Below are 17762 nucleotides of genomic sequence, written 5' to 3'. Positions count from 1 at the left end.
CGGTAATGCCACCCTCTTTTCTCTTTTAGCTGTTATCGAACTCGATTTGGTAGTGACTGTCACTTACACTGCCGCCGCTTGCCATTGAGAAAACAGGGGAGGTTCAGGTTCTGCCACCACATTCGCAATTATAGTGGAATTGTTTCCCTATAAAGCCAAGCTCAGTGATGGCAGTGTCCAAGACATTGATAGAGATACCACCATGAGGTTGGATGTCGAATCTGCAGATGTTGATCCCCAGGAATTGGAGATCATGAAGGAGAATGCCGTGCGCAATTTGGTGGAGAGAATTGGGGAGAGTATTGTTTGGGGTCCAGAACAAGAGGTATCTCTACAACGTTTCGATAACTATAATGGTGAATATGTGAGAATTGAAGATGGAGAATCCATGGTTGCTGAAATTGATCAGCAAAAAGGGTGGGCAAGCAAACAAGTAACATTTTATGTAGAGCTAATTGATCTGCAAACTCATTCCAGAGTTGGTTATGTGCCATCAAAGATGGCTGCACAAGTGGAAGATGATGAGTGGGTTTCACAAAAGAAGATGTTGGCATTGTTGACTGAACCGACTGTAGTAGCTGAAGATACAGGGATTGATGCAGATGGAGAGGAGGGAACCTATGGTGCTAGGAAGATTGTTGTTGACTGGAATGTAGTAGAGTTGAATGAAAAAACAGATTTGGTCATTACACCAATATCTGACATTGATATGGCCGAAATGTTTGGCATTCAAGTTGATGACAAAGATAAGGAGAAGGATGACAGTTCTTTGCCTGCTGATGGTAACACAGGCCCTAGAAATGCAAATGAGGATGAAGAAGAGCAGATGAGAGAGGCCGTAGATGATGTGGATGATGCAGATGATAATGAGCTGGTTTGTTTGTATGACAAAGAGAACCCAGTTATTGAGGTGGGAAAGTTGTGGCCAAGCATGAAGGAGTTTTGGATGTCTTTCATGACCTATGCAGTGAGAAAAGAGTTTGATGCCAAGACTATGTGGACTGATCGAAAGAAATGTTATGCTCGGTGCAAAGGTTATGATGGTCGTGGCAATCCTTGCAAATGGTACTTGTCTGCCAGACTACAACCTGATGGAAGTACAGTAAGGGTAAATCAAATACCACACCAGCATACATGTATGACCACTTCACAGAGAGTTTCAAAGATGACATCAGAACTTTGGATTACAGAGAAGATTACTCCTATTTTAGCCAAGACTCCAAACACTACTTCAAAGAGGCTTAAAGTTGACTTGGAGAAGTTGTACCCCATCCAGCTGCAATATACCATGATGTGGAAAGCAAAACAAAGGGCCATGAAATTATTGTATGGTGACTGAACAAATACATTTAGGATGTTGTATAGTTTTAAAGCAGAGGTGGAGAAGAGGTCACCTGGAAGTGTGGTGGATATAGATACAGACATAACAGAGGATGGCAAGGTTTTATTCAGCAAGTTTTTTATGTGTTTGAAGCCTTGCATAGATGGATTCAAAGCAGGTTGTCGTCCATATTTGAGCATAGACTCATCTTTTTTGACTGGAAAGTGGAATGGTCAGTTGGCTGCATGCAATGCTCTATATGGACACAACTGGGTGTTCCCAATTGCAATAGGAATGTTTCAATCAGAGACAGATGCATCATGGATATGGTTCATGGTGCAACTGAAAAGATGCATAGGGCCAGTTTCTCCTTTGGCCATCCACACAGATGCATGTAAAGGGTTGGAAAATGCAGTAAAAAATGTTTTCCCCCATGCTGACCAGAGGGAGTGCTTTGGACATATGTGGATGAATCTGATAAAAAAATTCAGAGGAGATGAATTTGGGCGCATGTGGCCAGCAGCAAGATCCTACACCAGACAGACACATTCCTATCACCTTGGTAAGATATTGGCATCATGTAGTGATAATGAATTTGCTTCATGGTTGAACACCCACTGTGACACCCCAAAAAATTTGGCCTTGTTTTTAATGGAATAAAATTTTGCCAGGATTTAAAACTTTGAATTTTTGAGCTCCATTTTGATTTTTAAATCATTTCCTTCCCTGTTATGATGAGTTTTTCCCAAAGAGAAAACTTTTCAAAAATGTTGTTGGACTTGTTTTAACCTCTCAAGAAAAACTTTCCTTTTATCAGTGTAACTAATTAAATAATTATGTTGCTTGATCTTTATTTTCTTGAAAAGGGTTTTTCTAGGTTAAATGGCCTTAATTGAACTACAACCATTTGATAAATTCACTTAAAATTTCCACAAAAATTTGGAGATGTCATGTGATGTTTTTAAATCACTTTTATGCTAAAATATATTTCATTCATGAAATATTTTGAGCCTTACACTCAATTTTTTTTCTCTGGTCCAGAGTGCATTTTGCACTACAACCTATTTAAATATTTCTTTAAAACTTCTACCAAAATTAAGGGAGGTCAGTAGGAGCCTATTATCCCACTTTGTGAAAAAACCTATTTGTGTCCTTTGAAAAATTTGAGTGAATCAACCTCATCTTCATTCTAGACCAACTCGATGGTTTGTACAGCAACCTTGTTTTTACTTGCTCTTTAACCCTTGATTATTTCTCCTACTTGTAGTCCCCCATGTTAAACCCTTAAGTCCAGGAGCATGCACCTTTTGGATCATGTTTGGTTCATGAAATAATGTCATTTATTTCCTGTCCAGAATTGAAGTTTTGTAAAACTTGCACTAACAAGTTTCTTCTTTTGTCCAACCAACATCACCACTCTCTCTTTCATCCACAGAGACACTGATCTGGAGATTTTGGCCACTCCAAGAAATGCCTATGTGCCCTTGGCATTTTGTCAAACACCTGGTGTGCATGGCCAGTTTTGACATGTTTTTGTCTTTGCATTGTGACCTTGCACCTCGGATCATACTAGCATGTCCACTAGGATTCCAATTGCTCCTAACCTGGGTCTGTTATTTGCCAGCCTCAACCGCGACCTCTAGCATGTTCGTGTTGCAGCCACGCGACCAAGCCGACATGCTGGCCCCCACGGCTTTGGCCCGCTCTGCAGAACCTCGCCACGCACTCCCCTTCTCTCAGCTACGCGCCAAGCAGCCCCGCCGCGCCCGACAGGCCAAGCGCTAGCCGCCGCCGCCCGACAGCCCTGCGCCGTGCAGCGCCGCCCAAGCCACCCCGGCTCACCACCTGGCCCCTGGAGCAGTGCCCTCTCGTCCACTAGCTCTTGCCATCATCCCCAGCCACGCCACGTTGCCCTGCAAGCTACAGAGAGGAGGTTCGCCGGAGAGCTTATCCGGCCGCCGCGGAACCGACCTCGACAAGCTATAAAAGGAGGCCCCCGAGCCTCCCCGTGCACACAGGAAGCCTTAGAATGCTCCCCTAGTCCTCCCATGGCAGCAAATCGACCCGGGGAAGGGCTCCTTCCTCATCTCCGGCAACTGCAGCCGCCGCCACTGCCCCGGCCAATTCGGCACCACCAGGGTCTCCCACTCTCCGTTCTCTCCACCAAGAGCTTCCTCACCTTCCCGTGAGCCATCCCCACTACTCAATTTTGATCGGGGCACACCGCGGGAGAAAAATCACTTTGCTCCCGAGGCCACCTCCGCCGAGAAGCTCGCCGCCGGCAGCTCCCTCCGTCCCCACCTACCTGGCGACCACCGGGAGGATCGCCCTGGAGTGGCGGATCCATCCCCGCCCTCTGAGCCCCGCGGGGAGCCGCCGTTCACCAGCGACGATCGCCGTTGCCTCGCCTCCGCCCGGGACAGAGAAAGAAGAGGGAGAAGACTGGTCAAACCTGACTAGTGGGCCCCCTGGACCCACTGTCAGCAACCTCGTGTCTGTCCACGTGGTTAAGTGGAGGCGTAAAGCCTCAAGTAAGCCTCCTCTATACCGAAAGCGTATTTCTATCTGAACCGTTTTCTTTTCTGTTTTATTTTAAATAACAGATTTGGCCAAATCTTTGACTGGCTATAACTTTTTAAATATAACTCCAAATGGGTTGGTTCTTTTTCCTACCTTCCTCATATTTGATCTAGTTTATTTTAAGATTTATTTGAAAAAATTTCAAACAACTTTTTGGTTCTGTTTTTGAAATGTGTGTTAATTCAAATATATTTTTAAATAGGATTTTGGGAGAGAGAAGAAACTTTCAAAAGTTTTGGAGTGCACCCTGCCTTTCCACACATTGAAGGCAAGCATTCTGAACCCCGGCATAATATTTTGGTGTGATCGTTGATACCTTTATAACACCACCGCATTTCGAAGGACTTGTTATTTCATGTGATATGATCATATGCATGGGTGCATGTTGTTGATTTCCATGCTGTTGGAAATGGACACACTTGTGACGATAATCACCCTCTTATGCCTTGCATGCATACCGGCAGGAACCCGGGAAAACCTCTGCCTTGGGTAGGCTTGAGTTTGTCGCCGGTCTCCGTCGGGACGGTTATGTCTGGTATGGCATGGTAAGGTGATATGAGAGGTGACTCTGTTGGATGAGAATATATTTGTCATGCTAATCATGCAGGGAATACTTGAACCTCCTGAGTCGACCGTAGATCGAGTCTTGTTCCAGTAGCCCCCATACTTGTTTCGTACTACCACTCGTCTCTACAGCAAGTAGAGTACGGTTCAGTAAGTTGTCAACCTCTTTCCAGCACACACCGTACAGAGAGGCCATGGTGGAAGATACCGGTTGTAGCTGGTAGGCAGGCCACCTGGTCCGGGGGCATGGGTGTTTCCGGTTGGGACCGAGAGGGGAGGCCACCCCTTAGAGCGCGCGATATAAATTTGATCCCATGCTACGCGAGGTTGTAGCCTCCCCACTTAAAGTTTGCTTAACAGGTGTCGTGGGTGATTCCAGACACGTGTGAGATAAGCTGGTGTGTGCAAGTTAGGTGTGTTTTCAACAGAAAGACCGTAGACGGAATTAGTCCTGCTGGACTAGAGAAATCCGTTACTCGTGGGTAAAGAGTACACCCTCTGCAGAGAAAAAACCAATTCGAATAGCCGTGTCCATGGTTAAGGATTACAGTCTGGGATGGGTCAAGTGTCGGTCTTAGCGTCGGTCTTCGAAGGTGAAACTGTTAATCCAGAAATGGAATTACTACTTGTGACTTGTGATAACTATGATTATTATTATTGTTGACTAACCCATGATATTATTGTTATTATCATGTATCTCTGGGATGGTTCTACCTCCGGGATATTCACTATGATTGTTTCTTTTAAAGCCCTTTATGTGGCGTCGCTCAGACGCCCGACTGTGGCATTTCTTTTAAAGCCCTTTATGTGGCGTCGCCCAGACGCCCGACTGTGGCATTTCTTTTAAAGCCCTTTATGTGGCGTCGCCCAGACGCCCGACCGTGGCATTTCTTTTAAAGCCCTTTATGTGGCGTCGCTCAGACGCCCGACTGTGGCATTTCTTTTAAAGCCCTTTATGTGGTGTCGCTCAGCCGCCCGACTGTGGAATTTCTTTTAAAGCCCTTTATGTGGCGTCGCTCAGACGCCCGACTGTGGCATTTCTTTTAAAGCCCTTTATGTGGCGTCGCTCAGACGCCCGACTGTGGCATTACTTGTTATTTATTTCATAATTTTTTTTATACTACCATGTTATTGCAATTTATTAAATAACTTGATTGCACGCATCCGAGATTTATTTATCTTTTGTGACTGAAGTCATGAGCATAAAATACTTTTCAGCACATCATTGTTATATTATACCTGTGTTCATAATGTTTGCGAGTACATTCAAAGTACTCACTGGCTTGTCCCTGGCTATTGTCTTGGCCAGATTTTTCTTGCTCGAAGAGGAGCGACGCGATGCCAGCCCCGAAAACCACTCAATGGAGATAGCAGCCTCGCGAAGATACGAATTTAACCTGGTCAGCTGTTCCCGTGCGGAATGGAGTCCCATAGACACAGATGTTTCACAACCCGCTTCCGCCATCAACCACTAGAAACCATTTGTTGTACCCACAGGCCAGAATGGTCTTGTACTACATATTTTGTATTTTTGCTTGGAGTTTCTGTATCAAGTTGGAGCCTCATCAGCTAACAGTAATCATGGGGCTGATGAGCACGACGGTCTTTTCTGGAAATTTATTACCCGGAAAACCGGTCGTGACAGACTTGGTATCAGAGCCAGGCTGACCATTGGCTAATCCTATCTTAGCCAGGTCAATAAACTTAGGCAAACCAACCCACCAGACCTTAACCAAACCCCAGCCAAGCTTCTCGTGCAAGATAGCCACACAGTGACCCAACACTTTTGGCAGTCGGTGCCCAACCTATCAACCTAACCTGTCACTCATGCGCCAGTGACCGGCCCCTAAATAGTCTTTTCTCGCAAGCGTGCGAAGGAAGATTCCGTCCCCTTTTCCCTATAAAAAGGGGCGCGCTAGCCCCAAACCAGCACACACAGTCGCTACCCCAAACCGAGCCACAATGCCTGGACCTATAGTGCACAACGAAACCACAGCAACCAACCTTGGAGGTTTTGTGACCATCCTCGCAAACCTCACCCGTCGTGCCTACGCGTTAGAGGAGCCACCAGAATATGTTGTGTATCAAGGACCCATGAGCGGTGAAGACCGCCAATTCTGGGCCACTGTGCACATTTACGGTAGGAGTCTAGCACCCGAGCGCCCCTACCGGTTCACCGGAAGAACAACTTCCTTTGAGCCACAAGCCATCCAGCTAGCCGCTCGAGAGGCTATAGTTCATCTCAGGCACTTGTCGCCCAGAGTTAACTGTCGCTCGTTCCACTACTACCCCAGACGAGAAGGGTATGGTAGACCACCCCAAGTTGCCAATGGAGATCACGAGACGGACCCCGCATTATTGCACCTAGTGCGCTATGTAAGTGCACTAGAGGCACTGTTCGACCAGATCACTATTGATCTAATCGCAGCTCGTGGAGAGCTGGTTCGTCGAGCCCCGATGAGAGAAGAAAACGAGCCCAACACCGACAACCCAGTCGTGCTGTTTGGACAACCGATCGAGACCCCGAGATCTGCCCCAGCCATTGGCCAAGGTGCTGCGATAACCCCAGAAGTGCTTCATCGCATATTGGGAGCACACTCCAACGGGGTTGTGGCCAACAATCCCCGCGGTGGTCATTCTCACTACCCCGACCCTGCAGTTCCTCCGCCATCTCCGACTAATCCCGGCAGAGAGACACGTGGAGAAGCCTCGACATCCACCAGGCACGCCCGTTTAGACATAAACGAGGTAGACTCAGCAGTATGAGTAGCACCAAGTTTCAATGTATCCTCGCTTTGTAATCATGCGACCGCGTATATTAACGCAGCCTGTCTTTGTGCCTCTGTTTTAATAATAGCCTTGCATATTTGGTCAGCGCATAGCCGCATATTTTTCCTGGCACAACTACCAAAACCAACCCGACGACAACCACAGTAACACGTCTCTTTATGAGATATGTGTATCTCTGACACCGACCCGACCTTTGGAACTAAGCTGGAAATTTTTTTTACCTCTCACCACGGTGAAACGATCCGGCTCTATTGCTATATAAAGGCCACCTTGTGACCTTACCCAACAACTCTCACTTTGTGCACAACACTCACGCTTTTTCCTGTCATGCCGAACCCCAGCATTCATCTGAGAACCCCAGATGCAATCCCAGGTAGCTTTGTCAAAATATTGTGGGATTTTACCCGCAGTACCACTGGTTCTACCCAGCCACCCCAGTACGAGCTGTTCAAATCGAGGATCACCCCATCCACCTCGGAATATTGGGCAGCAGTACACATTCCTCCTGTAGACCCCAACCAAGATCCAACGGAAGTTTCCTTCGTGGGGAAATCTATGCCAACCCCACACTTGGCCATAGAGGCTGCTGCGAAAGAAGCGATTGCTCGTCTTCGATCCGTAGTACCCTATGCCCGTGAACGAGGATATTATTACTTTCCGAGTCGTGCAGCACCCGGAGAAGTAACATCTTTTCCCGGTGGACGTATTGAGAGAGACCCAGTTCTGGCCAACCTTATCCAGTACATAATTGCTCAAGAGCATTTAAACCAGTGGGTGATGGATTATCTCCAGAGCCTCGCAAATTTAAATCCTCAGATTGCCATCGGCAGACCACTGAGACCCGACACGGAGAGACGCATACATCGACTGGTCAATCCACTGCCTCCAATTGAAGAAGAATGTATTCCTTTACCAGAGACATTTTATCAGGACCCCGCCCAGTTACCATTTTCATTTTAGACGTCACTACTGTATTTGTTCTTTGCAGCATTAATTTATGTGTGTGACTTATGTGTAATACCCTGAGTTTGTACGACGAGTCAATTATTTGGCTTCTGCTAATGTGTGTAGTTTTTGTTGTGGTTTATGCTCCTTTAAATTAACTGTTTTCCCCTCGCAAAACCCTGGAGTGAGATCTTCTTTTCCCTGAGTTGCTACATCTACACCTTCTCACGACGTGGATTATTTAATTTCACTCAGCACCACGAGCAGACTCACAACCATAATCATTCGGACACATACACTGTTTGCAAAACTTTGCAATGGTGTTACATCCAGCTAATCACCCCCTAACAACAGTTAGCACCCGGCACACTCCATCTACTCCTCATGATCACCACCACCGCGGAGAGCCAACACCCGAGCCGCAGCATCGCGATACTCGTCGAAGATCATCGCGCACAGGAGCACAGAGAGCCCCAGCAGCGTCGCCAGCCCTCCGCATATCAGGATCACAAACCAGTCTGGCATCGCCTCCGCCATTAGAGCCTCGACCGAGCTTCTGTAAGCAGTAACGGAGAAATAAGGAGGAGGAGAAGTGAGGCCAGGTGTAAGGAGGAAGAGAGAGGCACCCCGGCCGTTTTTATAGCTCGAGCTCGGTGTACGGTGGGCGAAGTCCACCAACGCCACTCGTCGCCGATCGCCGGTGTTCGGAGTCGAATCCGCGAGCAGTGCCGACAGCGCGCTGGCCCGCGAGGTGAGTGCACGCTGCACCAGCAGCTAGCATGCCGCGCACTACCACGGTACTGCCTAGATGCCCTACACACTAGGCGTCGCCGGTGGAGAAAGCGCGCGGGAGAGAGGAGGAAGAAAGGGCCAGAGGGAGAAGAAGAGGAGACTGACAGTGGACCCCGGGTCCACCTGTCAGCCAGAGAGAGCACTGTGCTCTCGGGTGCGACCAGCGTATATCTAAATTTAGGAGTTATCCTAAATTTATATCCAGCATAGAAATCACCCGTTTTGTCCCGAACCGTAGACTTTTCCGCGCAGCCCCAGTTTTTCACACTGTGGTTTTTCACCACTTATTGCCCTCTCACTGTAGCTACATCTTTATTGCGTATTTATTTTCTTAACACCGCTTTTAGCAAATCTCGAGGGCGAGATTTTTTTTAAGGGGGTTAGCATTGTGACACCCCAAAAATTTTGGCCTTGTTTTTAATGGAATAAAATTTTGCGAGGATTTAAAACTTTGAATTTTTGAGCTCCATTTTGATTTTTAAATCATTTCCTTCCCTGTTATGATGAGTTTTTCCCAAAGAGAAAACTTTTCAAAAATGTTGTTGGACTTGTTTTAACCTCTCAAGAAAAACTTTCCTTTTATCAGTGTAACTAATTAAATAATTATGTTGCTTGATCTTTATTTTCTTGAAAAGGGTTTTTCTAGGTTAAATGGCCTTAATTGAACTACAACCATTTGATAAATTCACTTAAAATTTCCACAAAAATTTGGAGATGTCATGTGATGTTTTTAAATCACTTTTATGCTAAAATATATTTCATTCATGAAATATTTTGAGCCTTACACTCAATTTTTCTTCTCTGGTCCAGAGTGCATTTTGCACTACAACCTATTTAAATATTTCTTTAAAACTTCTACCAAAATTAAGGGAGGTCAGTAGGAGCCTATTATCCCACTTTGTGCAAACACCTATTTGTGTCCTTTGAAAAATTTGAGTGAATCAACCTCATCTTCATTCTGGACCAACTCGATGGTTTGTACAGCAACCATGTTTTTACTCGCTCTTTAACCCTTGATTATTTCTCCTACTTGTAGTCCCCCATGTTAAACCCTTAAGTCCAGGAGCATGCACCTTTTGGATCATTTTTGGTTCATGAAATAATGTCATTTATTTCCTGTCCAGAATTGAAGTTTTGTAAAACTTGCACTAACAAGTTTCTTCTTTTGTCCAACTAACATCACCACTCTCTCTTTCATCCACAGAGACACTGATCTGGAGATTTTGGCCACTCCAAGAAATGCCTATGTGCCCTTGGCATTTTGTCAAACACCTGGTGTGCATGGCCAGTTTTGACATGTTTTTGTCTTTGCATTGTGACCTTGCACCTCGGATCATACTAGCATGTCCACTAGGATTCCAGTTGCTCCTAACCTGGGTCTGTTATTTGCCATCCTCAACCGCGACCTCTAGCATGCTCTGGCATTTCGTCGAGCACACTCAGTGCGTGCACTGGACGCGCCCAGAGCGCGCGTATTGCAGCCACGCGGCCGAGCCGACACGCTGGCCCCCACAGCTTTGGCCCGCTCTGCAGAACCTCGCCACGCACTCCCCTTCTCTCAGCTACGCGCCAAGCAGCCCCGCCGCGCCCGACAGGCCAAGCGCTAGCCGCCGCCGCCGAACGACAGCCCTGCGCCGTGCAGCGCCGCCCAAACCACCCCGGCTCGCCACCTGGCCCCTGGAGCAGTGCCCTCTCGTCCACTAGCTCTTGCCGTCATCCCCAGCCATGCCACGTTGCCCTGCAAGCTACAGAGAGGAGGTTCGCCGGAGAGCTTATCCGGCCGCCGCGGAACCGACCTCGACGAGCTATAAAAGGAGGCCCCCGAGCCTCCCCGTGCACACAGGAAGCCTTAGAATGCTCCCCTAGTCCTCCCATGGCAGCAAATCGACCCGGGGAAGGGCTCCTTCCTCATCTCCGGCAACTGCAGCCCCCGCCACTGCCCCGGCCAATTCGGCACCACCGGGGTCTCCCACTCTCCGTTCTCTCCACCAAGAGCTTCCTCACCTTCCCGTGAGCCATCCCCACTACTCAATTTTGATCGGGGCACACCGCGGGAGAAAAATCACTTTGCTCCCGAGGCCACCTCCGCCGAGAAGCTCGCCGCCGGCAGCTCCCTCCGTCCCCACCTACCTGGCGACCACCGGGAGGATCGCCCTGGAGTGGCGGATCCATCCCCGCCCTCTGAGCCCCGCGGGGAGCCACCGTTCGCCGGCGACGATCGCCGTTGCCTCGCCTCCGCCCGGGACAGAGAAAGAAGAGGGAGAAGACTGGTCAAACCTGACTAGTGGGCCCCCTGGACCCACTGTCAGCGACCTCGTGTCTGTCCACGTGGTTAAGTGGAGGCGTAAAGCCTCAAGTACGCCTCCTCTATACCGAAAGCGTATTTCTATCTGAACCGTTTTCTTTTCTGTTTTATTTTAAATAACAGATTTGACCAAATCTTTGACTGGCTATAACTTTTTAAATATAACTCCAAATGGGTTGGTTCTTTTTCCTACCTTCCTCATATTTGATCTAGTTTATTTTAAGATTTATTTGAAAAAATTTCAAACAACTTTTTGGTTCTGTTTTTGAAATGTGTGTTAATTCAAATATATTTTTAAATAGGATTTTGGGAGAGAGAAGAAACTTTCAAAAGTTTTGGAGTGCACCCTGCCTTTCCATACATTGAAGGCAAGCATTCTGAACCCCGGCATAATATTTTGGTGTGATCGTTGATACCTTTATAACACCACCGCATTTCGAAGGACTTGTTATTTCATGTGATATGATCATATGCATGGGTGCATGTTGTTGATTTCCATGCTGTTGGAAATGGACACACTTAGTGATGATAATCACCCTCTTATGCCTTGCATGCATACCGACAGGAACCCGGGAAAACCTCTGCCTTGGGTAGGCTTGAGTTTGTCGCCGGTCTCCGTCGGGACGGTTATGTCTGGTATGGCATGGTAAGGTGATATGAGAGGTGACTCTGTTGGATGAGAATATATTTGTCATGCTAATCATGCAGGGAATACTTGAACCTCCTGAGTCGACCGTAGATCGAGTCTTGTTCCAGTAACCCCCATACTTGTTTCGTACTACCACTCGTCTCTACAGCAAGTAGAGTACGGTTCAGTAAGTTGTCAACCTCTTTCCAGCACACACCGTACAGAGAGGCCATGGTGGAAGATACCGGTTGTAGCTGGTAGGCAGGCCACCTGGTCCGGGGGCATGGGTGTTTCCGGTTGGGACCGAGAGGGGAGGCCACCCCTTAGAGCGCGTGATATAAATTTGATCCCATGCTACGCGAGGTTGTAGCCTCCCCACTTAAAGTTTACTTAACAGGTGTCGTGGGTGATTCCAGACACGTGTGAGATAAGCTGGTGTGTGCAAGTTAGGTGTGTTTTCAACAGAAAGACCGTAGACGGAATTAGTCCTGCTGGACTAGAGAAATCCGTTACTCGTGGGTAAAGAGTACACCCTCTGCAGAGAATAAACCAATTCGAATAGCCGTGTCCATGGTTAAGGATTACAGTCTAGGATGGGTCAAGTGTCGGTCTTAGCGTCGGTCTTCGAAGGTGAAACTGTTAATCCAGAAATGGAATTACTACTTGTGACTTGTGATAACTATGATTATTATTATTGTTGACTAACCCATGATATTATTGTTATTATCGTGTATCTCTGGGATGGTTCTACCTCCGGGATATTCACTATGATTGTTTCTTTTAAAGCCCTTCATGTGGCGTCGCTCAGACGCCCGACTGTGGCATTTCTTTTAAAGCCCTTTATGTGGCGTCGCCCAGACGCCCGACTGTGGCATTTCTTTTAAAGCCCTTTATGTGGCGTCGCCCAGATGCCCGACTGTGGCATTTCTTTTAAAGCCCTTTATGTGGCGTCGCTCAGCCGCCCGACTGTGGCATTTCTTTTAAAGCCCTTTATGTGGCGTCGCTCAGACGCCCGACTGTGGCATTTCTTTTAAAGCCCTTTATGTGGCGTCGCTCAGACGCCCGACTGTGGCATTACTTGTTATTTATTTCATAAATTTTTTTATACTACCATGTTATTGCAATTTATTAAATAACTTGCTTGCACGCATCCGAGATTTATTTATCTTTTGTGACTGACGTCATGAGCATAAAATACTTTTCAGCACATCATTGTTATATTATACCTGTGTTCATAATGTTTGCGAGTACATTCAAAGTACTCACTGGCTTGTCCCTGGCTATTGTCTTGGCCAGATTTTTCTTGCTCGGAGAGGAGCGACGCAATGCCAGCCCCGGAAACCACTCAATGGAGATAGCAGCCTCACGAAGATAGGAATTTAACCTGGTCAGCTGTTCCCGTGGGGAATGGAGTCCCATAGACGCAGATGTTTCACAACCCGCTTCCGCCATCAACCACTAGAAACCATTTGTTGTACCCACAGGCCAGAATGGTCTTGTACTACATATTTTGTATTTTTGCTTGGAGTTTCTGTATCAAGTTGGAGCCTCATCAGCTAACAGTAATCCTGGGGCTGATGAGCACGACGGTCTTTTCTGGAAATTTATTACCCGGAAAACCGGTCGTGACACCCACCATTCTTTGTTGTGTTATAGATCAGGTTTTAATACTGCCATAAAATGTGATCATATCAATAACAACTTGGCAGAAAGTTTTAACAACAAAGTGAAGGATTTGAAAGACTTGCTTGTGCATGACATGGTGGACCAAATAAGGATCATGATCATGCGTTTGTGGGAGTTGAGACGAAAAATTGCTAATATTTTGGAAGGGGACAAGCTTCCAGCAGTGGTACAACAGGTGGTCAACAGGAGTAGAAATCTTTCACATCTATCTGTTGAGAAATCTTCCTTGTGGGGTGCTGAAGTTAGAGATACAAAGAGTGGCAAGAGGCATGTGGTAAATACTGAGTTGCATGAGTGCACTTGCCAAGAGTGGCAACACACTGGAAAACCATGTGAGCATTCCATACTTTTTTGACATCTAAACCCAGGTTAAATCTGCACCCATATTTGCATGCGTATTATTCAGTACAAAAATTCAAAGCTGCATATGCAAGTCCAATTCCTGCACTGACTGACCAATCTCAGTGGCCTGAGGTGGAAATGGAATTTACCTTGTGTCCCCCTGTCACTAGAAGAAAGGCTGGGAGGCCAAAACAGAGCAGATTCAAAGCTTGGTTTGAGAAAGGTGGTTGTAGTAAGAAGGGGAAAAAGGAAAAGGAAAAGAATGATAAGCCCAAAAGGGCTCAAAAAGGCAACAAAAATAGGTGCAAGTTGTGTGAGGTACTTGGGCACAGAATTGGTTCATCCAAATGCATCTACACTCCTCAGAGGCCAAAGTATGTTTATGTTACTGTTTTTGCAAGTTTTTGATTTTGCTACTTGTTCTAGTATCTAATCAAGTCAAATGCTTTATTTTTTAGGAGGAAGCGTGCAGAAAAAGCCCCACCTCTTGTTGTTGAACAATGCTAGCCAGTGAAAAAAGCAAGACTCAATGGCTTTAGAAGGAAGAGCAATAAGCAGATAATGTTTGGTGACAAAGATATGGAGCAAATTGAAACTGTTACTGCTGAACATGAGCTAAGTGTTTCTGTTTTGGACGATGTGATGCATACTGAATCTGTTTTGCAGGCGCTAGGGCAATCTGAAACTGTTGCAGATGAAGCAACTGTTGTGCTACCATGCGAATCTGCTTTGACAGTTGTGTTGCCAAGTGTTGAGTTGCAAACTGAAGTAGTTGAACAATGTGTGCCATCTACTCAATCTGCAGAAGTCCAAATTGAAGAAGTGGGACATGGTCAGGTGCAAAAGTTGAGGGGCCTAGTGGAGTTGGCAAGAAAACCAAGGGGCCAAAAAGCAAGAGCATCAGCATCAGCAAACTATGCGTCGTGGAACCAAACGGTGGAAAAAAGAAGAAGAAATTGAGTGGTAGAAAGAAGCAAAAGAAATAGAGTCGAAATCATTCAAATATGATGTGAAAACTTAAGTTTGTTGTCATTTGATGTGAAAACTTATGTTCTTTCATGTGAAAACTTATGTGCTATGATGTTGATTTGACTTGAAATAAAATTCAAATTTGAACCGACATTCAAATTTGAACCTATCTCCAATATTTTTGGAGTTCATTTGTTTGTTCTGTGATGTTGCCTTGTTTTATGTACTACTATGCACTTTAGTTCATAAATCCAACCCTTTTTGTGAAGTCCAACTCATAGTCACTTTAAATGTTGTCCAAACAGGCTCCAAAGTAAGGGAAAACGGCCCCATTTCTAAGCAAGTTTTTTTCGACCTTCTCAAAATCACCCAAAAAGATTTTCTTAGCTTATATTATACCTATATAGGATCAATACGAGGTCTCACCTTTTTTTCAATAAGTATTCATATTATTTAATTTATTTTTGAAAAGACACACTTTAATACAAAGTCAGCAATAAAACAACTTTAAAATTTTAAAATGCAAAAATAACTTCATATCCTCCTTAGTCACTCCAAAATGAAGCTAAGGTGAGGTTTTTGATTTTTTTGCATTTTCAAAACCTCGAACCCTCTTCTCACTCCTTTGAACTCTATGCAACCTCAGCCGAGATAGTCCAATTTGTGAAGGTTTTTTCATGCAAAGATCATTAGATCAAGTTTATCATTTTATATCATAACTATGTAACATAAAAAGACTATATGCGCAGGTTTTTCATTTTTTAGATTTTTTTGAATTAGTTATACACATTTGAATGTTCGGTCAAACCTTTCAAAACCCCGTTGACTGCCTCCAAAACCCATGTAACCCTAGCGCCAAACGTCCACCGTCGATCTAACCCTAACGCCAAACTGTGGCCGTCGGATAGGCCTTCTAGAAGGATTCCGCGGGGGCGATCCGTGGGAGCCCTGATTCTCCAATCTGATTGGCCACCGTTTTTTCTCTCTGACGAACAGATAACGTTGAGCGGGGGAGCATCTCAGTGACCGTTGGGCCGAGCGGATTGGGCCCGGTAGAGCCTGCCTGCGTGCGCACGGCCGTCGAGAGGGGGGATGGGCTGCATGCAAGAGGGTCAATGACATGTGGGCCATCCCTGTCCAATGCATGCCATGCAACGTCGCAGCCTAGCTATTCTGTACTCGTGAATGCTGTGACACAGCCTAGACATTTGCATGCGGGATTGCATGCACGCATCGACGCAGTAAAGCAGCGGCAGGGGAGCAGCGTATAGGTACGTCGCATCTAAGCTATTTTAACAAATGCATGTTTGAATCTGAGACACGGACGGACGCGTCGGTGGTGCAGCTCTTTTTTCAGTGTCATGCGCGGATGAACGGGCATGTTTCCCATGCGACGTCACCGCCGATGCAAGTCCATGAAACGATGCATCTTGCGTGTGCCGCCCGTGCCTCTTTGGATGCTCTGCCCGCCGTTTTTGAATAAATGCCCGCAATTACTTATGCCAGTACGAACGGAGAAGAGAAAACGATCGAAGGCACTGTGTACACATTGACCATGGCTGCAACGCGGCTATAAAAGGGCACCATTTCCTCATCCCTCTCACACTCATCTCTCAAGCCTCCTCCGCATCTTCTTTTCGAGCCAAATCCACCACTCGAGCCACCATGCAGTTCAACGGCCCTACGTACCGTCGCCCTCGCACCGTGCCGGAGAGGGAGTACCCAGCCGGAGTCATCGTCGAGAATAGCCTGAGGGTGTGGGCCATCTCAAGGTGGAGGGGCCCTAGAGAGTTGGCTCGCTTCTTCCTCCAAGCCGGCTACCGCCACCTCCCTCTGGGCACTCCGCCCATGTTCCACCTCCACGAGTAGTACGATGGCAACGCCAACGGCCTGGTCATCAGCCTCTATGTCACCTTCACCAACCCCTACGATGCTCACCACCTCCTCGGTGAGGTGTTCTGGTGTGGATGCGATTTTATCGCGTTCACGACCTACAACATCTTCACCAACTTCCACCATATCTTCCCTCCCAACGGCATGCACACCCTCCCCTACCAGATGCCGGAGAACGACGAGTGAGGGGCGCCGGCTAAGGAGGAGGGGCCAAGGACTTGTTCGAGTGCGAGTCTTTCTATCTATCTAGCTTGTGTTTGTGTTGGTTCAGACGTGTGTGCCCATGTCTTCTATCTATCTAGTTTTAATTATTTTCCTTTCATGTGTTATGAACTATATGTTGTAAGGGGATGCCCCTCTATATGTTCTATCTATCTATGCTACTAGGGTACCCGATGCCCCTCTATCGTGCTATCTATTAATGTTTTTTCGGGCCTAAAGTTTCTCCATTGCATTTTATTTATGTGGCCATGTGAACTAAAAAATGCACTAAAACATGATCCAATCATATAAGTTGTTGTTAGCACGTGTCTAGTTAATTATCTTCCTTTTATGTTTTATGCACTATATGTTGTAAGGGGATGCCCCTCTATGTTGTAAGGAGATGCTACTAGGGGCACACTAGATGTCTTCTTTTTTTGAGAGGGGCACAACCTTTTTCGGTTGAAACACACAAGTAAAAACTTTGAAAACACCATAGCACAAATAAAAAAAATTAAAATGGTGCTTGGTTGAAACAAACTAGAACCAAACAATTGCAAATTTTTTGGTTCACAAAGACTGCAAGTTAGACTGCTAACTAGAACCAACCTTTTGTTTTAGCCGAAACAACACGGGACCCTACCATCGGACACGATAGCTTATGCATAAAAATAGCTCAAATAATTATCAGATGAGTTATCTCAAAAAAGATGACTGCAGGAAACTTAAAATTTGTGAAATAACCT

Source organism: Triticum aestivum, chromosome 7A (genome assembly GCF_018294505.1).
Source record: "Triticum aestivum cultivar Chinese Spring chromosome 7A, IWGSC CS RefSeq v2.1, whole genome shotgun sequence".
Classification (NCBI taxonomy): Eukaryota; Viridiplantae; Streptophyta; class Magnoliopsida; order Poales; family Poaceae; genus Triticum; species Triticum aestivum.
This window is presented reverse-complemented; position numbering follows the sequence as displayed.